The sequence below is a fragment of the Chenopodium album genome, chromosome 18 (assembly GCF_948465745.1).
Source record: "Chenopodium album chromosome 18, dcCheAlbu1.1, whole genome shotgun sequence".
Taxonomy (NCBI): Eukaryota; Viridiplantae; Streptophyta; class Magnoliopsida; order Caryophyllales; family Amaranthaceae; genus Chenopodium; species Chenopodium album.
This window is the reverse complement of record NC_137851.1, coordinates 23,037,872-23,062,105: the sequence shown is the minus strand read 5'-3', so window position 1 is coordinate 23,062,105 and position 24,234 is coordinate 23,037,872. Positions and strand designations below refer to the sequence as shown.

The window sequence follows — 24,234 nt, the reverse complement described above, 5'->3', positions numbered from 1 at the left end:
GCCAAATATGTTCCGTCAGATAGCCATTTATGACGGAGAATGTAGATTTTGGGGGTGACCTTTTTCTCCCCCGTTTTTTCATTGGTTTGAACGGCCACAATGAACAGGCCGGATCTAATATTTGCTCCTACGCCTGCCTTGGGACAGGCGTAGAGCCTTCTTTCCAGCAAGAAGAGGAGGAATCTGGTTCCACCGGTTGTACTTCTTATTGCGCAGGTGGTCGAGGGAGGAGACTATGTAAAACTTCCTCCTCCATTCCTTCCATTTAGACTCCTTCCCAACTGCCATCATATATCCCTTATGGCTAGTAAGGGTGAACCATCCGATTCCGCTTTATTGAGGGGCCCTGCTAAGGTAGTGCATGTGGGCGAATGCCTCAAAGCTGGGATTCACCTCCAGCATTTCACAGGCGGCAACATAGCCCATGATGTTGACCCAAGAGTTGGGAGCTAGTTGCTAGATACCTAGTTGGCATCCATCCATGATTCTCTCCACGGTTGGGTGGAGAGGAAAATGAAGACCATCTTGAATGGTCACCTCATAGCAGCCAAAGCATTGGTCATCGTAGCTGGCTTTCTCTGGCCAGACGACTGTGTCCACAGCATCTGGCATAGAGAGAAGAAAGTCATGTCCCATAACATGCTGGGAGATGAGTTTCCCAAACTCATCAATCATTTTCTCCCGTCTGCCTTTCGGGATATGCATATAATAGGAGTATGCCCTTGTCAACTGATAGAGACTCTCTTGCAGAATCCAACTCAGAACGTGCCTCCTCTGAGTCAATGGAGGCACTATGAGAGGATGACGATTCAAAATCATCGTTAAAGCTCATGTCCGAGTTGGGGCCTGCTGGCTAGTGCCAACAGTGTCCTCCCCTATTTCCTCATCCAACGCCGGATCAACTAGCCCGAGAACTCTTTGCTTATTCTCAAACTCCTCCAAAATTGAAGAGCCTAGGGTATTAGGAGGACTGGGCGAATAATTATAAACCTCGTCTACAAGCGCCTAACGGAGCCCTCCAAATAGAAAGTTGAACTTTCTGAATGGTATTCAGAACCACATATCCTATACGTCCTATTTGTTTGTTTTGTTCTGGCCATGGTGTCGTGCACAAATACGGTCGAATTCGGAGAAATTCGCAAAGAGGAGTCCACGAATGAGCATTCGGCACTCCTAGTTCTAGATTCAGCCGTCCCTAGTGACCGGCTGATCGCTAACCTAGGCCGTGCCAGGTGCGTTTGGGAAACCATTTTCGAAAATGAAAAGGAAACAAAAATAAAATAAGAGAAGATCAGACGGTTACCTTACTAGTGAAGGCAAGAGATACGCTTGGGAGATCCGGGACGTCTGCTTAACAGGCAGACTAGGTGCCGAGCACCGGATACTATCACAGATGAGGACAAAGGTACTCAAAGTCAAAGATTCACTCTAAAAGATTCACGTAAATGTGTGAATGCAATGAAGGGTCAACCCCTATTGATAGAAAGGGTGAAAACTTTAGGGTAAAAACCCTAATATTCTACCTATGGTAAACGGAAATATACCGGACCAATGCCTCCCTCACACCTGTCACAAGCGCCATGTAGCATGCCACATCACCCTTGTGACGGGCAAATGATTTGGGTATTTTTACCATGCCATATGGCCCAATGAGAGCTCGCCACATGTCACCTGAGAAGGCCTCTAAATGGACCTCTCAGGGACTACAACGTGTCAAGCAGATATACCCTCAGGAATTGGTAGCCTTCAAGGCTCAATTCCCAAGGTAGCCGTAAAATAGCGCAGCTCGAATTCCTAGGTCATCAAACCCTAGGGTAGGGCACACTTTCCTAGGACCCTATAAATAGGGAGACTCCCCCATTTATTGGGGCACGTCCTAATCATTACATCATTTATTACTCTCGAAAATAGAGAACACCTGATCTCGGAATCCGAGAAGATATTTACTTTCTACACTTTTTACTCTGAACCCGTACTAACTTAACCTTCGGAGGTGGACCTCCGAACATCCAAAGTTCTGTTGTTTTGCAGGTACAGGAGGCTTCGTTGGATCCAATCATCGAGTTGTAACTCTCCCAAGGGACACAAAAACACCCGAAACAAATCCTATTTTATGCAAACAATGAAAGAAAAGAAAAGCAGGGTAATGAAAATACCATCTCCTTGAAGCTCTAATCAAGCATAGCATGAATTTGCAAAACCAAGTGAGAAAGAAAAAGAGAAAATGGAACTATATACAAAGAAAGCGGTTAGTAACTTCAAAACAAAATAAAAATAAAGCAAAATAAAATAGAAAAACAAAAAAACAAAATCAAACTAGTCTATGAAATCAAATCAAAACAAATCAACCAAAAATCAAAAATCAGTTATATACTAAAAATAGGAAAAGCAACTATACACCTAAACTACAATAATTTGGATTAAAGGGATTTAGATTCAAGGGTTTTGGATTTAGTGATTTGGATTCAAGGGAGCAAAACTCACCAACTCATCATGAAAGAGAAATCATCATCAAAATCAATCATTAAAAGATTTTCAACAAGAAAAACATGATATGATCATGGGTAACAACAACACTCAACAACATCAAGTATAGATCAAGACAATCATTCATAAACCATCAATAAATGAAAAATCAAGGACATCTAACAACAACAAAATTGGCCACCAAGACCATTTATAAGACTAGTGTCCCCCCAAGCTAAATAAAAATACATCTCAACATCCCATCAATACAAAACAACGATCACATAATAAAAGGGATGGAGGTAAAAGCACAAAGAGGGGGAACTACTTACCACTAGGCCCGACATCATCATCATCATCCTCCCTATCGTATGAGAAGCTTGATAGGGGACCATAAGGATCCCATCCCCCGGTGTATCCTGGTGGCCAACCATAATGACCCCTAAAGTTATCTTGTTGCTCAGGGGCAAAGGGAGTTTATTGCTCGGGCAACTCAAGTGGCGACGGATGGGTGGGATCGGCATAGGGGTAGTTAGGATCACCCCTATAGTCGCTCCAACCGGGCACACGGTAATCATAGTTATCGTGCTCATCCGAAATGAGTGAGTGGTAGGTAGCCCTCCCATCATCTCCCGAAGAAGGTACTGTTGGGTTTCGATGAGTCCAACTCACCGCAGAAGAAAACCCAAGCCAAGACCACACTCACAATTAATATAATCATAAAGCATAATTAACTTAAACACCAAGAATTAAGGAAAGATTAATACCTTTGACGCGTTCTTCTCTTTCAACAAGAGCTCTTACTTCGGAAAGGTTTTAGCTTCGCTGGCACAAAGACCTCCAACAGAAGTCCACCCACAACACGAACCCGACAAGGTCCAATGCTTAGAGGTTTGCTAAGCTCGACCTAAACTCGAATAATTATATGTGTTTAAAGGTTTTCTCAATGGAGATGCCTTTTTCTAACACCTTACTCAGGTGAATAATCCCAAGGTATGCCTTGGCTATTTATAAGGAGTGCTTCCTTGTGAATTCCACTCATCTTTCAATGTGGGACTTTTTCACAAAAAGATCCCACATAAAAAGAATGTTGAATTCAATCCTTAGTTAAATAAACCAAGGAATAACAAAGTAACAAGTGTCACATGGTTAGGTGAGGACCACTTCTTCACTTGCTCTCCAAGGCAACTCACATGCATTATGATCTAACCATGTGGCACCCAACCTTGAGCCCCAAGTTAGGTTCGGTTGGGGCGCCACCTTTTGGCCCGCGTCCATGACCCGTCACCCGGATTCGCGGCCCGTTGCCACTTGGCATTGCCAATGTGGCACGCTACCACGTGGCGCGTTGCCACTAGGTGGCTGCCAACGTGGCATGCCGCCACCTTGGCGCGCTCCCACCATGCTGGCTACCACGTGGCGCGCCGCCACCATGGCGGCTGCCACGTGGCGCACTTCTATTTGGCGCGCTTCCCTAGCCTTTCTCGCGGCTATGGTTTTTACTTGTTACTTGAAGCATTTTCCCGTCTCGCCATTTCCTAAATTTTGGCAGGATTCGGTTCCGACGCTTTAAGCTCGGAATCCGACATCTTAGTTTACAATACTCGAGTGACTCATTAATTCCTTCCAAATTAATTCGTCGTGTCGGTCCGTTTGTTGCTTGGGTGTGACCCGAAGGGTTCAGTCAAGATTAAGATTTAATATTAATTATACATTAATAATACTGATCGGATGTGGCCTCCACCTAGGCATTCCGATCACTTGACTTCACTGAATAATTAGCTTTCTAATAATTTCAAACCCTCTATCGGAATAATACACTTATTCGAAGGACACCATTCCTATCAATCTCCCACTTGTCCTTCCGGACAAGTGTGCATTTAGTGTATAGCCTTTTTCCTATGTCTCTTAATGTCTGTTCATGAACTATAAGGTAAGATTTATTCATCATCCTTATTATGTCCAGAAGTGTTTCTCGATCCCGAGTCTGACTGTCAATAAACAGATGATTTCTAAAATCCATCCAAGCACGACCATGTATTTTTATAGTCTCGCTCTTCGAGAGGCCTTGTAAACAACAGAGATATCTTCCCTATTTTACTAGGGGGACATTCCCAGTCTTGTAATGTAGCTTCTCTTACTGAGAGAACCTAGCCGCTCGAGTGTTGCCGTTAGGGGTGTCCATTCTTCGGATAAAAACTGAAATCCAATCCAATCCAAACCGAATTATTAATTTGGATTGGATCCAAACTTTAATTCGGATCGGATCGGATTTAAATTTTTTGAAAATTCGGATTTTCGTATCGGATTGACCTTGCTTGGATCCAAAAAACCGAATTAACTGAAACAAGAAACCATAATTTTACAAATATTGATTGTTTATATTAATCATGTAAAATTATGTTGATAATTAAATTAATATAAATTATGTAAAACTATGTTTTCAATACTTGTATCAATAATGTACAAATTTATAATTGCTTTTTTATTTTTATAATCACTTTAGACTCTAAAAATTTGCAATGTATAGTAATTCTGATTTTCGGATCAGATCCAAATAACCGAATTGATGAAAATTCGGATCGGATTGGATTTGAAAATTAAAAACCGAATTTTATTTCGGATTGGATTAGATTTGACCAAAATCCAAACCGAACCGAATAGACACCCCTAGTTGCCGTTACAATCCCCTTTTACGGCAGATGTTTAACAACATCAAAGCGGATTAGTACTCAAACAAGATAACTCACAATACTCATGGTCGAGGAAATAGGTTCCAATAGCCATAATAAGAAGTATACTTATGACGATATTTAATTCTCTTAAAGTATTCTCATAGGTCGATCCAGTATGGTTCTAAACCAATACCTGTGCAAATGATTTATGACAATCATGTCCTTGTAGCACAAGAAACGGTGCTATAAATCAAACTACACACTAATCTCAAGTGGTTATTAATCGTACATCATTTAAATGACCTCGATTAGGGATAATTTACAATTATAATATTCAATGTTCACTTAATAGGTGTTCCTTATCAAGACTGGTCTTGATACCCTATTTTGAATATTCTCATAATAGAATGGACTCATTATTTAATCCTAAACCATAATTAAATAGCAACGGAGTGATAAAATTGCATGAAATTTTAAATTACTCCAAAACCTGAATGGTTCATCTTATGATAAATGGTTTTTCCAAATATTTTAAGAGTAACACTCTTTATAAAACATTTATAGAAATCACACCCATATCTAATATGCTTGATTTCTTTTGTGCAATTGTGAATGTTGTCATTCACTTATTTCATAGGTTTAGTCATAATTACTTTGCTAATCTTAGCATCTTCATTACTGATCATTTTCAAAATAAGATGATAAATTTGAGAGTGTCATGGATTATATGTGATTTAGGATTTATTGTCCAAGTGATGGCTCCCACTCATTTTCATGATTGAGATCTTCAACTTGACAACCTACAATCATTAACGTTCAACAACGAACTTTCCATAGAACATCTTCTTTATTATTGCCTTTAAGGCAAAAATATTCTCAACATATATTTTAGTAGACTTCCTGATGATTCTTTGCTTGGGTTTCACTCCAAACGGCTCACGATGATTTGGGATACCCTAATCACTTGTGATCATGGAAATTTATCTTAAATTCTCGCACATTACACATGGATGCACGTCCATGTTACCATTCTCAAGCCACGACTCATTGTTAGCTCATGCTTATAAACGGCTTCCTTGTTAAGGATCTAATCCTTGTTAAGGTTTATGCTTGCAACATCAATTCTCAAATTGTATTTGTTTCCACAAGTCAAGAACTCATCCTCTTACTTATCCAAGTACTTTGGATTTTCTTGGCCATAATCTAACGATCTATTACATAGATTCAGGTTGATTGGTACTATATACATACTTCACATGCTCTAAGCAAGTAAGTCGTGTGACGATACCATATCGTAGAGTACATGATGGATTTAATTGTGGAATGATTCTTAATCTTTTTCCATCCACGTTACATTTTAGCTCATCCAGTTTCACCGAGTCTTGCTAAACTGTTTGCTCTGTGATACGTTTGAAAGTCTCTACTAGAGTCTTTCTTGTTTGACTTAGTATTTAGCCTAGCTCATACTTAGTTCAAAGAATTACTTAGTTTTATACATACAGGTCAAAAGCCTTTCAAAGTCCTTCAATTCATGTTTAACACGATAAATTCCTTTACTCGTTTAAACATTTTATTAAGTCTATACAATAGATCTTAATTCCCAATATGTACTAAGTATCATCATTAGCTTGGTCCATTGTCGAAAATACTTTCAAATCTAAGCATTTAGCATTTGATAGTTAATTTACAACAGAGTTCCTAAACTTCTTGTTGGACCTTACAAGATTGACTCTTGCTCCCACTAAACTTCTTATTGATAAGAATTTCTATGTTTCTTCATAAGTCAATCCTTTTATTAACTTTATGAGAAAACACGTTCCAATTCCTTTATACAATGCTTCCTTCAATCCCATAATGGATTTCTTGAGCTTGCTTTCAAATCTAGCATTATTTAGATTTTCAAAACCCTAGACTATTTTCATAGTCACTTTCAAAATCCTATTTTAGGAAAGCGGTTTTGGTATCTATTTTTCCATATTTTATATGTGCAATTTTGCTAGAATAACCACGAAAAGACTTGAGCCTTCCAGTTGGTGAATAGAATTTTATTAAAATCAACTCCGTGATTTTAATTATATCCTTTTCAACCAATCTAGCTATATATGCATATACATTTCCACATTTGTTAGTTTTCTCCTTGAAAACTTATTTGCGACCGATGGGTCTTAGTTTTATTTCCCTTACTATCTAATAGTAAATAGTATGCTTGTAAGTCTTAGTTTTATTTCTAACTTAATAGAAAATTTATAGGATTCAATCTGAAACTTTGGTGAATTCTATACCTATACGGGATTATTGCATCAAACACTGAGTTTTAAGGCACTTCCAAAGCCCTTTGATTATCTTGATCTTACTCCAACTTATCAGTAGTTTTGTGAGTAATGAATTCTCTTTTAAGGCACTTATAAAGTCCTTTTGAGTATTCTTGATTAAGTATTCTTACGAAGCCCTTTTAAGGTCTTCCGAGATTCTCAATTCTAGTTTGTTGTTAATCTCGATGGTCATCGAGTTCATTTTCCTCCCGCTTGTCGTTTTGGAAATGTGTTACTTTCCAGAAAGACACCACTTAGAGCAAAAAATATTATGTTCTCATTTAGGTTGTGGAGGTAATGGCCATAGTCTCACTTGAATGCTTACAAAGAGACATGTATATTGTGTTTGGGTAAAAGTTCATTTTGAAACAAACAGTTAGCTCCCACTTGAGCTATCTTAGCCTTTAATGAGCCATTAAGCTCCCACTGAGCCACCAAGCTCTTGCTAAGCTGGTGAGCTCCCACTGAGCCAGTGAGCTCCCACTGTGGCTAAGAGTTTTAGACATATACTTGAAAATACGTTTAGAAGTTAATTCTATCCATAACTGAATATGGTGTCCTTTCTTAGCTCCGACATTTTGTTTAGTGTAACATTAGTCATTTGTGCAAATCTTTAAAAACTTTATAGGAAGGGATGTGATCCATCATTGTTCGAGTCATTTTTAAATGGCATCGAGGTCTCTGTGAAGACACACTATGTTCTTTGTGGAGATATTTATGAAAATTTCAATTTCATAACTTTGTGATGGTCACGCTTGGCTCAAGCAAACATCGCTTGATCTAATCTAGACATTTTAATATCTTGCCAAGTCGATTCTGTACTTCATTGAACTCTTGAGCTATTCAAGGTCAAGTTTGTTCACATTTGATGAATATAGCCATATTCTTTCAAATTCTTCGTGAAACGTTGAAGTAATTGAATCCTCTTTAGCTTTCGGAGTCAATCGTCATATTAAGAACTTTAGCTCTTTACTTTGTTGGTTTTTAACAAGTAAGACTTGCTTGTCTTAAAATGATTCTAAATCGATCAATTGTCAAGAGCCTATTGCCTTGAGTACGTTCATGTTAATGTGACATTGCTAAAGATGTTCAGAACACAAATCATGCCTATGATTTGAACTTTGTGAGTTGTCATGTTAGGGAAATGTTTGTTTATAATCAAGCATTCTTGATTTATGGTTTAGACAACCATGCCATTCAAATAAATTTGCAACTATTGCTCTTTACTTTGAATGTGAGTCTTTCCGTGTGTTAACAGATTATTTGCTGACTATGGAACACAATAACCATTTATTTGTTCCAGCCTTAGCTTAAAAGGTCTTTAAACAAAGCATACGACATTACAACTGATGTAGTTCTTCTTGCTTCATTCTAAGCTTGTAAGTCAATAACTCGGCTTATCTTCAATAGTTTAAGGTCACTTTCAAAGTGTAACACTCAAGCAGTATTTGATAATTGTGAAGATTATGACTTGCTAAGTTAACATGAACTCTTTAGTATAAATGGAATCTAATTCCTTTTCTTTATTCCTTGTTTCCTATATTTCTTATCATACTTCATCTCATAATCTTTAAGAACCATTTCTGTAAGAGTCTTTGATTTTTATACTTTGTTAGGCATGACTAAGCGTCTAGTGCACCGTATAACAAAGTTCCATCTTTTCCTTTAATTCGTACTTGAATTAATACATAAATGAGTTGTACTCACCAGCGTATAGAGCGAAAAGATATGTTGGTTGTCAAGCATTGACAATTTTGAGTTTCCAACTCAATACTTCATGTTTATCAAAACTACCTAGTATTTTGAGTACATGATGTCCAACCGTCCTTTCGGACTTATAAAATTCATTTATAAGAATTTTATTTTAGAAATGCCTTTCCTTTCTTTGAGAACCAATCTCAAAGATTTCCTTTACCAATTATGAATAACAATATAGTTTGATTTGGAATTCTACAAATATAAGTGTAAAGTATAACCATTTATCAAGAAAATAACATAATAAGTTTGAAATTTAAAAGCATTCATGCAAACTTTCAATCTTATTAAGCGTCTTATCCATGCATTAAATTTGTCTCCATTTGGCGAGAATAAGGCGATTCCAAGATCCAAAGAAATAATGAGTGGTTAATCATGTTTTGGCTTGTCTTAACACTCAATCTTCTAAGGTAAACAACTCTTTGCTAATGGCTCCAAGCCACTCTTGGTTGGATAAATCGTCGCATGTAATGCTCTCTCAACAACTTATCCACTTTGCCACAACATGTTAGGACTCATCACTCATATCGTTGAGTATAACCAAAACAAACATTAATGCGATGTCTTGCCTTGGCAATGCCATCATCATACCTTACGTATTTAGATTTACAAAAATACTCAACGGTTCGCAGACCGTATTTAGATTTACAAAAATACATCACGGATCGCAGTCCGTATTTTCTATCCTAATCGGGCCCCACTAGTTGCCATTTCATAAAACCTGTGAGAGAAAACACATTCCATTCATCCATTCAACATTTGTCAATGGCCCATGCATATTACAACGATAAACAAGTAATAATGCACAACCACGCGAAAACTAGTAACTAATTTAGGTCGTTAATCCAATTAACATGCCTAATTAAAATTAGTCAAAGTTTGTTAAATCGATTATGTAATTTAGCGCAATTAATATTGAAGCTCCAACTAAATTCCGCATCCAACTTAATTAATCCAATTAATTAAGTCGGTAAACCCAAAATTTGGTTAAAATTAAATTTTGCCAATGCCGCTCAAAACCGAGGCCTAGCCTCAAATTTTAATTAAAATATTTAATACACAAATAATTAATTAAAATAATTAAAACGGCAAAATTGCAAATAAACATAGCCTTAAAACGAGGCATAATTGCTAAGTGAGGGGTTGTGTGCACACCTAGCCACACCAAGCAACGCATGCACCACAAGGCTCAACCACACGCAAGCAACCACGGGCAGCCGAGCCGACGCACAGGCTGCACCTCCTCGAGGCAGCCCCTTGGCAGCCACATGCGGGCTGCTATGCAGCCTGGCTCGCCAAGGGATGATTTGCCCTCAATTTTCATGTAATATCCCCGGGTTTTTAACCCAATTTTTGCGTGACTAAATGATTAACTCCAAATTAATTTTAGAATTAATAAAATGAGTCAAAAATGAAATATTATTACAAGTCCAACTTAAATAAAAATTCATCAAGGTACACATTACCAAAATTATTTCCAAGAACCATTCGTTAAATAAAATTGGTTTAACTTGGTGCAATAAAATGAACAAGGGTAATAACTCATTATTAATTTAATTTAGTTTAAATTAATAATGAGATTTTGAAAAAATAAAGGGAAGTTGGAATTATGAACACAAATATTCAAATAAAGATTCCAACTTTAACTTGTGAATCCTTGAAAAATTATATCTTCCAATATAAAGATAAATGAAATTTCTATCACAAGATTCAAACTTTATGATTCCAATCAACTTAATACATGATTAACTCAAAAGTTCAACCAAAAATTCATGAAATTTAGTGACTCAAAGTTTCAATCACTTAAAACAATTAAAGATTGGATCTTTAGTACTTAGAAGCCTCAAAGAACAAATTTTTCACACTTAATGCATTGGATTTGCAATTATGTGAAAATATGAACCAATCTTTCAAGAAACAATTACTACAAAGTAACCATGCTTAAAGAGGTTTAAAATTTCAGAAAAATTAAGGAAAGAACCAAATACATAACCACCATAAATATGTCATTAAGATTCAAGGATAGAAAGACTTAAAATGTTTTCGTCAAAACGAAAAATCCCTCGAAAAAGGAATTTCTGGTTGGATTTTGGCAAAAAACACAGTCCGAAAAGGGTAAAATCATTTCCAGAACACGTTTTCCACCCAAAATTCACTATTTTTGGGCGAAAATCTGGGTACTGGGCTGAAGACAGCTCTAATACGGGCTTAAAAATAATAAAATCGAGCTACTAATGTAATTAGCAACTTAAAACCGGAAAAATTAAGCCAAAAACACCTTGAAAATTATGATTATCAAAATAAAGGCTCCGATACCGCTGTTGGGTTTCGATGAGTCCAACTCACCACGGAAGAAAACCCGAGCCAAGACCACACTCACAATTAATATAATCACAAAGCATAATTAACTTAAACAACAAGAATTAAGGAAAGATTAATACCTTTGCTGTGTGTTGCACTCTTAACAAGAGCTCTTACTTCGGAAAGCTTTTAGCTTCGCTCGCACAAAGACCTCCAACGGAAGTCCACCCACGACACGACCCTGACAAGGTCCAATGCTTAGAGGTTAGCTAAGCCCGACCTAAACTCGAGTAATTATATGAGTTTAAAGGTTTTCTCAATGGAGATGGCTTTTCTAACACCTTACCCAACTGAAAAATTCTAAGGTATGCCTTGGCTATTTATAAGGAGTGCTTCCTTGTGAATTCCACTCATCTTTCAATGTGGGACTTTTTCACAAAAAGATCCCACATAAAAAGACTGTTGAATTCAATCCTTAGTTAAATAAACTAAGGAATAACAAAGTAACAAGTGTCACATGGTTAGGTGAGGACCACTTCCTCACTTGCTCCCCAAGGCAACTCACATGCATTGTGATCTAACCATGTGGCACCCAACCTTGAGCCCCAAGTTGGGTTCGGTTAGGCCGCCACCTTTTCGCCCGCGTCCATGACCCGACACCCGAGGCCGTGGCCCGTTGCCACATGGCACTGCCAACGTGGCACGCTTTCACATGGCGCGATGCCACTTAGTGGCTGCCAACGTGGTACGCCGTCACCTTGGCGCGCCGCCACCATGGTGGCTACCCCATGGCACGCTGCCACTTGGTGGCTGCCATATGTGCTGCCATGTGGCGCACTTCTATTTGGCGCGCTTCCCTAGCCTTTCGCACGGCTAGGGTTTTCACTTGTTACTTGAAGCATTTTCTCGTCTCGCCAATTCCTAAATTTTAGCTCGACTTTTAATATTCGGTTCCGACGCTCTAAGCTTGGAATCCGACGTCATTGTTCACAAAACTCGAGTGACTTATTAATTCCTTCCGAATTAATTCGTCCTGTCGGTTCGTTTGTTGCTTGGGTGTGACCCAAAGGGTTCAATTAAGATTAAGCTATAATATCAATTATACATTAATATTACTGATCGAAAGCGGCCTCCATCTAGGCATTCCGATCACATGACCTCACTGAATAATTAACTTTCTAATAATTCTGAACCCTTTATTGGAATAATACACTTGTTCGAAGGACACCATTCCTATCAGGTACAGGACCGAGTTGAGGAGGGAAGTATTGGTAGTTAACCAGGGGAGTGATCTCCCCACGGTTAACACTCGCATCATAGAGTTGTTGTTGGAGAAACATACCTTGTTGTATTTCGGAGAAGCCTCTCATTTGGTTGTAGATGGCCTTAAAATCTTGATCATACATCCCCTTCATTCGAACTTGCATGCCCGCCATTTGGGCACTCAAAGCCTCTATGTCGGGGTTGGAGAATTGATGTTGTTGAGGTTGAGGTTGAGGTTGAGGCACTTCTTGCTCTTGTTGTTGTTGTTGTTGTTGACGTTAATTTTGATTTTGTTAAATTTGTTGCTCTTCATTAAGGACTTCTTGCATGTCTTGATCTTCATCGGGGATGCGGTTACTAATGGGAACAAACCCTACATTCGGGGCATGCCGGTGGAGGGAGGTCAAGAAAGGGTTCAGAAGATAACACCGATGCACATTCCTCACTAGCTAATCAAACATCTCGTCATCATTGCTCTTTGCTATGAATTGCACTTGCTTGAGCTGAGCAGTGTCGAGGTAAAGGGTGTCGGCGTCCCCCACCGGAGTACAAGGGAGGAGATATCTACCATAGCCAAGGTTGGTAGCTAACCTAGTCACCATGCTACCACAAGGGATGTCTCCCGACTTCTTGCCCCTCATATCCATACAATTCCTCAAGAATATGTTCCCAAAGTTCAACCTCCCACGTAACTCTTCCCTAGTTTCCATCCAAAGAACTCGTAACTCGGCTTGCGACATCTTTCCCAAATATTTGTTAGGGGACACCGAGTAACCAAACAACCGATGAAGCACTCATAGACATGGTTGAAAAATGTCGCTTTCAAGAGAATAGCGGGCGGAGAACTCATTCTTTCCCGAGATATCATGCCACCAAGCATTTTGGGAGTACCCATCCAAATAATCACGCTTAGAGAAGAGGATATCCGCCCCTGGATTGAAATCATGGGCCGCTGATGAGTGGCATTTATGCCACTCTTTTATCCTTTTTCTCTAAGGATTCTCCCCTCATTTGCACTTGTTTGGCCCTTTTTCTAAGCATTTTTACTTAGTTTGCCTTCCTCCTTTCTTTTCTCCTCTATCTTCCCTTTTCTTAGTCTTCTCGCTTTATTTTTATTGTGATTTCCATGCTTATGCTTTGTAGGAACCATCGGGATTTTCAAGAGGAGGAAGCTAAGCTCAAGGGAAGTTGAAGGAAGCATGATTCAGAAGAGGTTCGGCAGAACCTCCTAAAGGTGTGGCCGAACCAAGGTGTGGCCGAACCTACTCAGTGGTTCGGCCGAACGTCGAGGCAGGGACAAGATGCAATTTGGCAATTTTGCAGGAGTGGTCGAACCACAGAAGTTCGACCAGACCAGGATCAGGGAGGTTCGACCGAACCTACCCATGGTTCGGCTGAACCTACCCTGTAGTCCGGCCGAACCTTCCCTTTGTTCGGTCGGACCTCTCTTTTTTTCAGCTTGCTCTGTACGGACTATATAAGTCCCATCTTAGAAAGTTTTGAGGGGATTTTTTTTGGATGAACTTAGTACTAATTCCAGAGAACATTAGCCTAATCTAGAGAGAAATAAATAGATTGTTATTCAAGCTTCCTTTATTGTATTCAACTTTGCTCAAGTTTTAATCTTTCTTCAATCAAGCAAGGATACAAGTTTTAATCTTTCATTAATCCCTTCTTTAGTAATCTCTTCTCCTTTCCTTTAATATTATTTATTTGTTTTAATGTTACTTATTTTTGTCAATCTTATTAGTTTATCTAGTTATTATTGATTTCATTGATTTCAATCATGTTTTGTTTTGAGTTTCTTGAGTTTATTGCTAGTTTTGATATTATGTTTAATCTCCCTTCTCTAAGCTAAACTTTTAGCTAGGGGAAGGGGGTGGAAGATATGATTTGATATTGGATGAATGATGATGGTTGGATTGAACTTATGCCATATATTGATGAAAGACATGATTTTTATTAGCTTGGGATTATTGTTGCACTTTATTTGATGTTTTCTAGTTTAAATGCATGAAAGTGATTTGAACTAGATTAGGATCACCTCTATTTTAATGATTGCATGAGAATGAGTTATTAAAGTGGAGTTTTTATGGATTGTGCTTCTTTATTCTCTTGATTTGATTGTAACTAATAGGATGCATGAGAATGATCCTTATTAGTGTAGACCTCTTTCATTGATTTTCCTAGACTATTGCATGAGAATGAATTGTTTAGGTAGAACCTTGTGTTCTTTGGCATATGTTTCATGATAATCACCATTATTCTCCTCTTTCTAATCATATTGGACACCCCCGTATCCCTAGCGTCATTTTCTATTGATTTTAATCATCATTTTCTTGCTTACTTGTAGTTTTAGTGTTCTACTCGACAAAACCAACAAAAACAATCCCCTTTTCACTCTTGCATTAGTGATATTTGATGTTGAATTAGCGTGCTTCCCTAGTGGTTCGACCCTTTACTTGCCACTAACTAGTTTAGTGTAGGTTTAGGTATTATAAATGATTAATTTGGTTAGGGTGGTAGCATAACGACCTATTTAACCCGTGATCAGCCGCATTAAATTCGGCCAAAGATATGACATGCTCCACATTGAAGAGTTGGAAGGTGATTTGGAAGTCCTTGGTACCAACCGGAGTAGTGGTCAAAGAAGCCAAAAACTCTCTAGTTGGCTCAATGTAGGTTCGGTAGCGCTTGTTGAAGAAGCTACCCAACCTAAGGTTGTCGAATAAGACCCATAAGTCCTCATCAATTCCCAATTTGATCATGCTCGATTGATGATAATGCTGTGAGGGCTTTATGGTTCTTTTCTTGAATTCATTCCAAAGAGGTTTATGGTTTGGATTGGCGAATCGTGTTTTGGGTAGTAGAAGAGGGTCTTCATTTTGTGTTTGGGAAGAAGGTATGTTTGATGGAGAAGGTTCTTCAATGGTTACGTTTGTCTTTATCTTTTTTAAAGTGAGGGCTTTCATGATCTTAGACATTTTTGCTTCACCAAATTCACAACCAAAACACAATCACAACTCCACCAATCGCCACACAATCACAGTGCAACCACAACACTACCACAATACTTGGTTCAATCAACCAATACTCCAATCACCACTTACTACAAACACTACCAAAATTCAACCTTCCACAAATTGTAACCAAATTTCGCAAATAAGCTAATGTGAATCAAGAGGCTAATTCTTTTAAAGGATCTAATGAACATTTAGAAAGTCCAATTAACTTCATTATAGGCTGCCCAAACAAGGAAAAAAGCAAGGAAAGATTCAATAGCTTAATTTGGAAAGAAATGAGCTTGATTTTTAAAGAAGAAGAAATGACACATTCGGCTTTCGACGACAATTGCGACGGCCACACGCCACAACAAGGGCCACGCGCCACCTCTGAGCAACCACCTTGAACATAGAAACACCATGGGCCGGCGCGTGAAGTATATCTCGGCGCGTGTGGTGGTTTGTCGACGGCAAGTTGAAATGGATGATTTTTCTTACTTAGTTTTTTTTCTAGAGTTTTGCTTCCAGGTTTTTACCTTTCACTTGAGAGGGTTTTTCTTGGTTTAAGCACTTAGGATAAGGTTTATTTACTGTTATTTAATTGCTATAAACTTCCTAAGGTTGTTAGGAAAGTTTTTAGTTAATTAGAGTTTGTTTAGGATTAGGTTTCCTATTCTAATTAGAAGTAGTAATTCTTTTCTAGTTAGGATACTTGGGGAACAAGGTTAGGGGTTGGTCCTAATCCTTTTAGGGATAGATTGAGTTATTTAAAGTCTATAAATAAGGGATTTTCATGGCCTTTAGGGATATAGAAAATCAGATTAATTTCAATAAAAAATTGTTTAGCTACATAATAAACAATAACACAATATAAGACAAATTTAATCAACAACAACACATATAATCAACCCAATTACTCAATCAATCACCAATTTCAAACAAAATGATATGACTACTATTCATAATCACTGAATTAATCAAATTCTTGCCACAAATTGATATAATAATGTAAAATAGAGATAAAGAAGATGATTATACCATACAAGAGAAGCAAGATTGATCAAGTTTTAAGCACCAAAATCCACCACACCGAAAATCCCCAATTTGCTTTTCAATGGAGGAAAGAGATTGGAGAAGAAGAAATGGAGGAAGGTAGTATGATTTTTTATGAGAATGATGAAAGTTGAGTAGGAATTAGTTGATTTTGTGAGTTGTTTTGATGATTTGAAGGATGATTTTTTTTTTAATGAGGGTTAGGGTTACGTTTTTGGGAGAGAGAGAGGTGCGGACGAGTGTGGTATAAGGAATAAAATGAGTAAAAGAAAGGAGAAAGAAGAATAAGTAGTGCGGCCTGGACTCCTGCGCGGCCGCACAGCAGGGGTGCACGCCCGAGCACGAGGCCCGCGTGCCCGCACCCCTACTGAACTTCTTCTTTGCTTGCTTCTTGTTCTGGTGCGTTCCTCTATGGGCTTAATGATCTTTATCATTCCGGGATTATTGAACCCACTAAACACATCGGTTTCTAAACCCCTTTACAGTGGGTTCAACATCCCAAATTAATGAGAGCACCATAATGAACCCACCAAGCACAAATTTGCTTCACATTTAAACACAACTTTCCCAATCTTACCTCCTTGATAACCTTACCCATTCAATCTCGAAATCCAATATTATCGAGCATAATCTCACCAATTACCACAAAACACCTTCCCATTGTGCTCATACTCGTTCGAGGGGGGACCAATTCCCATGAATTCAACCTATTAATCTAAACACAAAACATGTGAAAGAAAGAAAAACAATTGAAAGAAAACTAAGAAAGATAAAATCAGAAGAACAAGTAAGAAAACCGGGTTGTTTCCCGGGAAGCGCTTGCTTAAGGTCCTTAGCTCGACCCTTCTTCCAAATCATGGAGGGTCAAATAACACCACCTTGTTCAAAGTGGTAGATGAAACAAAATTTTTCTCATTCCTTGCCAACTTCACACCATTGTTTGATGTATTCTCATTTGTTGAAACTTCCGAAACAAGCTCACTTTGCTTCAACTTCATTTTCTTCTTCATAAAAGCTCTCTTTTTCTTCTTTGTCTTCTTGCTCCTTTTAGTGGACGGCTTCTCACCATCAACACTCTTGGAGTCAATCTTGTCCTCTTGAGGGTAGAGCTCAAACCATGGAGGAATATCAATCACCTCCTCATCAACAAGCTTTAAAGGCTCCTTGTTGTCTTCGCTAACATTCTTGCTTTCAACACTCAAAGGCACATTATCACAAACCTCAAGAACTTTGTTAGTTGAAGAAACAATCATGCATACATTATCATTGGATTGAGGTGAATGGATGCACATAATTCCATTCACAAGAGACAAAGATTCATGCATTGATTTAAGCTCAAAACTAGCCTTATTGTTACCAAACCTCAAAGTATTAAGGCCACCCTTCACATCTATCAAAGCTCCCGAAGTAGCTAAGAAAGGTCTCCCTAGGATGATAGGTATGTTATCATCTTCCGCTATCTCAAGCACAATAAAATCAACCGGAATTGTGAACTCTCCTATCTTGAGGGGGAAATCCTCAACTCTTCCCTTTAGAAACTTAATAGATCGATCGGCCAATTGCAAGGTCATGTTGGTTGGAAGAAGCTCACCTAGCTTAAGCTTCATAAAGACCAAATAAGGCATGATACTCACACTAGCACCAAGATCACATAGAGCGTTTTGAAACAATTTTCCATTAATTTTGCAAGGGATAGAGAAATTACCGGGATCTTTCATTTTCTTGGGTAGATCATTGTGAATCAAAGCGCTACAACATTCCCCAACCTTTACCGAATCAATCTCATTGCAATATCTCTTGCCACTCAAGATTTCCTTAAGGAACTTAAAATATCTTGGCATTTGGGTCATGGCTTCGGTGAAAGGGATTGAAAGATGAACTTCCCTAAGCATGTCAAGAAATCTCCCAAATTGTTCATGGATTTTGTTTCTCAAAAACTTTTGGGGACATGGAAGTTTAGGCTTGATTACCTACTCTTGCACTTTTTCATCACTCTTTTCTTCCTCTTGGGCTTCTTTGCTCACCTTCTTTGACACATCAGTCTCTTTCTCCTCATTTGAATTACTCGCCTTCTCTCCTCTCTCACTCTTCCTAGAAACTCTCTCTTCAAGCACTTTCCCACACCTAGTGGTGATAGAATACATGGGTTTCTTAGGTTCAACTCCTTGTGAGGGTGAATAAGAAGGGCTATCATTCACACTCTCTTTCAAGGTATTAGCTAATTGAGTGATTTGTGTTTCAAGCATCTTGTTGTGTGTCATCAGCTCATTGAACTTTTTGTCACTTACCAACATGTAAGTGTTCAAAATTTTAGTTTGGTTTTCGATGATTTCTTCCAAGGTAGTTCTAGAAGATGAACGTTGAGCATAGGAATTCTCACCATTACCTTGAGTTCTTGGAGAAAATCCGGGTGGGGGTCCCCTTTGATTGTTGTTTTGAAAATTTCCCCGGTTTTGGTTGCTCCAATTACTCCGGTTTTGATTTAGGCCATTGTTTTGGTAGTGGTTACCATAACCTTGGCTTTGGTTTCCATACCTTTGACCTTGGCTTTGATTATTTTAGCCTTGATTATTATAGTTCTTTTGGAAATTTTGATTTCCTTGGTTTCTATAACCACCATTGTTATAATTATCAAAGCTTCCTTGTTGGTGAGCATTTCTATTCCCAAGTTCCTTGGTCTATCGAATCTTTGTCCATTGTTGTTATTTGAAACAAAATTCACTTGCTCATAATCATTATTATCAACATCATTACAATTTTCAAATGCATGTGGACAATTAGAAGCATCATGGTCATATGACCCACATACATCACAAAAGACATATCCATTTGGCATATGATTCGAAGTTGAAGAAGGAGTAGAGGTAGAAGATGTACCTCTCCCCTTATTGTGGGAGGGAAGAATTGGTGCTTGTGAAGAAGCACTCTCAAGCTTTGCCTTAATTGAGGTCATCTCCTTTCCCAAGTTTGAGATTTGTGAGGACAAATTGTTGATGGTATTGAGATGATCGATTGAATAAACCATTGAACCACTTTTGCTTGTCGACTCTCTCTCACCTTCTTGCCAATCCATGTTATACCTTACCACATCTTCAATTAAGTCCACCACTTCATCCTCCGTTTTGTTCATGATAGGGCCTCCTTCACTGGCATCTAAGCAAGACTTTCCTTGGGGGCTTAAACCTCCATAGAAGATTTGGATGATTTGATACGTGGGAATCCCATGGTGTGGGCACTCTCTTTGGTACTCCTTACACCTTTCCCATGCCTCATAAAGTCTTTCATTTGGCTTTTGCTTGAAGCTTTGAATGACAGCTCTTTCTTCGGCCGTCTTCTTTTGTGGATAGAACTGAGATAGAAACTCCTTAGTCACTTCATCCCATGTTCTCAACGTGTTTAGCTTCACCACTTTGTCCAACCACTCTAAAGCACGTCCAATAAGAGAGAAAGGGAAAAGTTTAAGTCGAATGAACTCTTAAGAAACCCCATTCACCTTGATGGTATTGCAATACTTCTCAAATTCCTTAAGATGGTTGAGGGGACTCTCATGCTTTGCACCACTATATTGATGCCTCTCTATCAAAGTGATCATCGCCGGTCTTATCTCAAAATCATTTGCCGGTGTCGTAGGAGGAACAATTCCGCTTTCAAACCTATAAGCTCCCGGAGTTCCCAACTCCTTCAAGGCTACTCTCGGATTAGCACCCATGCTTTCTCGTTCTTCTTCTTCTTCTTCTTCTTGATGGATTTCCTCTCTTGGGGGACTTGAGCTTGAGGAACAATTAGCAACCCTTATCCTTATTATGGTCCTCTCAATTTCCGGATCAAATGGCACTAAATTTCGATCTCGTGCCCTACGCATACAAATCTCAAAGCAAAATATCAATAGCACGGCTACAAATGTAGCCTAAAAGAAAGAAAATCTTTTTGTGTTTTTCAATTAAAATAAAATAGACTCAATCAACAATAGCAAATCACCACACCTTCCTCGGCAACGGCGCCATTTTTTGACACGGGATAAACCTAGGTCATTGACTTCTAGATTCCCCGATCAAAACAAAATTTATAAAACCAAACCCAACCCTAGGTATAGGGGTAAGTCCAAGTCGAACCCAAGGAAAAGAGGTATTTGCTAGGGTCTCAAGCTAAGCTATTCCGAAGTCTTAAAACAATGGGTTGGTCTAAGCTATACTATCGAATCAACTCAATAAAAACTAGAAAATAGAATTCAATTATCAAAACACTATGGAATTTAGGATCCACATGCACTAATGATAAACTTGCTAATTTGTCGGGAATTTGATCAATCAAGAAATGCGAGGGAAAACAATATTTGCAATCAAAATCACTTAAAGAGCTATTTACTAGGGTCAAGCTAGATGTCTCTACAAAATGACTTCAAAGGAAAATCGCAAATCAAGATCAATCGATAGTAATAGCTTCCAACTCAATTTTTCGTGTCATTGAAAACTATTATGCAATCTAGCATGATAATCAAGGTTAGTTACTCCTCTTCAAATCAAACACATGCACAAATTTCATCATCCAATTTAATCATATCATCAAATCAATCAAAAACCCCAAATTAGCTATAGATTATCACTAATACATGCTTCACCACATCCCTAGCAAAGAAACTACTCACTACTCATGGTAAATTTGTAATGCATAACAAAAGTAATCATCAATTCCATCATCAACATTGCAATCCAAATATCAACAATCAAATCAAGCAAAACAATAGAAATTCAACAATATATCAAAATCAAACATAAAATTGCATTAAAAAGGAAAGAATTCTTACAAAATTTTGATCAATATCAAAGAGGAATGAAGATCACAATGTAACAATCATCAAACAACAAGTTTCTCTCTCTAAAGTCTAAGAATAAAATCTCCAAAATTTTGAGCTTCTCTCTTTAAAATTCTTAATCAAAATCTATCAAAAACTAAATCAAAAGCTTATTCCCCCTCTAGAAATGAAGGAATTCTATATATAGTAAAACTAACTAAGGAGAAGTTAGTTAGACGTCCAAAAAGAACCTCAATTGGCGCGGCCTCTCATCCCAAAGCGCGGCCGCAACAAAAATGGTACGGAACATGGGGAAGAGGCCTGCGCGGCCGCTCCTGGCATCTGCGCGGCCTCCCCAGCCACCTGCGCGGCAGCTCCTCCCTCGTGCGCGGCCGCGCCTGGGAGCAGGGGAGAATTCCTTTCGTGCACTCGATGATGATCCCATGCGTTCCACATGATACATGTTGGGGAGACAGTCACTAAAGGCCTTTACGGTGGGTACAACACCGACTTTGATGTCCAAGCGGCATGAGAACGCGACCTTGAAGACTTAGCTTATGCACTCCTTTGCTTTTGAGCTTCAAGAGGAGGAACCGATTTGCATCCTAGGCTTTGTATGCCCCGAGAGAACGCTAATGAACTTCTCAAAAATCACCATTCTCCTAAAATCAAAGAAAAGCAAACAAGTAAAGGAGAATGATGGGCGTTAGAACAGTCGCACATTCCACACTCAATCAAACACACTTATAAACAAACATCCTACAAACCAAGCATAATGATAAGTAAGAGTTCAGTCCACAAGGAACGGGATATGGTTGCTAAAGATCTTAACACTTAAGCTAATTCGAAGTCTTTGGTGAATTGGGGTTCGTTAAGTAGAAAAACAAACTATGGTTCTAATTCAATGGATTAAAGACACTAGGGAATGGGATCCACTCAACTAAGGTAATTAGGCAAATGGGGAGTAAAATAGACAAGATATAGCAAGGATTATATGTAAGATCAACCTCATGCAATTAGAAAACAACTCACACTACCAAACTTAGATTCCTCATTAGTTTAGCAATAGAAGATACATAATCAAATTGCAATAAGTAATGACATACTCAATTCACATTTCCATGTCAAACTAAGCATACCATGCTATCAAGCTCCTAAGTCAAGGGTAGCTAATCCTATCATGAAGAACTAACAAGCAATATCATACAATCAATTTAATTGCAATACAAACATCAATGCTTCTCCCACATTTACATAACTAACCCAAAAGGTTGAGCTTCACCCAACCCCTAGCAAGAAGACTACTCACAACTCATATTAATCAACATGCAAACAAGGATTAGGGTTCCAACTACTTCAATAATTAGGAAAAAGTGGTTAACAATTGAATAAACTATCATCCAACAACAAATTATCAAGAACTAAAGAGATTTAAGTAACATGCAAATACCAAATAAAATCAGAAATTAAGTAGATGAAGGTGGAAGAAATTACTCATTGAAGCTTCAAATGTTGATTACAAAGTGCCAAATCTTGAGAATGATTCTTGAAATTCACTATTACAATGATTAATTTGATGAAAACTAAGCTAAATTACCAAAGTGGATTGTTTCAAACTAAGAGGGAATGCTAAATACTAAGCTAATGATGTCTATCTTACAAATGAGCTAAAGGAGAAGTATTTATACTCCCCGATTTACATAGGTCAATCCGTCAAAATAAGACGGATTTCCAGCGAGGAGCGCCCGCTCCAGACCAAGGAGCGCCCGCTCCAAAAGGTTGCGCACCCGCTCCAGCCTGTTTAAGAGAAAGTCAGAATTCAAAACTTCGGGGAGGAGCGCCCGCTCCAGAGGCTCTGCACGCCCGCTCCCCTGTTCTTCAGTATGTGGCAGATTCAACCTTCAAGGGGAGGAGCGCCCGCTCCAAGTCGGGTGCACGCCCGCTCCTCCCTGTTTCATCTTAAGGCAGAAAGTATTGGAGCTGCTAGGAGCGCCCACTCCAGTTAGGGAGCACGCCTGCTCCTCACAAGTTTTGACTTGGGGCAGAATGTTGTTGATGTTGAAGGAGCGCCCACTCGAGGAGAGGTGCACGCCCGCTCCTCTAGGAGCGAGCTCTCCTTTCTTTGTTTTCAAGCTATGAATGTTATTCCGCTCATTTGATTGCTTGCCAAAATGAGTCTAACACCTGCAAAACATGAGCAAACACAAACAAAGAGGGGGCAAAGCCGAGACACCACTTTTATATACAAAAACGGGTTAAAAAGAGGGGAAAGGATAGCAAAATCGGGTTAAAATCACCACAATAAGTGGTTAAATAAACCACTCATCAAATCCCCCCAAGCTAGCCAAAAGCCAACCTTAAGCAATTCACATTGCCCAAAAACATACCAAGAGATCAATTGGCTCAAAGAAAAGCACATGCATAGATACAAGAATCCTTAAGTAATAAAACTCGAGCATGGGGTATATGCCTCAGATCAACCACAGTCATGACTAGCCAAGGCCTAGCTAACCTTCCCAAAAATACACAACTTAGGCCTATTCAACACATCTTACCACGTCCCCATCACAAAGTTCAAATCCTTCCTAATGGTAGTGTCTCGTGACTCCTCGAAG

General features: G+C 38.7%; 1 non-coding gene across 1 annotated transcript; it reads left to right on the top strand.

The window, feature by feature from the left end:
- The first annotated feature begins 20,045 nt into the window (after positions 1-20,045).
- Positions 20,046-20,156, top strand: LOC145593312 (small nucleolar RNA R71). The gene has a single exon (XR_014102659.1). It is a non-coding gene; the product is annotated as a small nucleolar RNA R71 (small nucleolar RNA).
- The last annotated feature ends 4,078 nt before the right edge of the window (positions 20,157-24,234 follow it).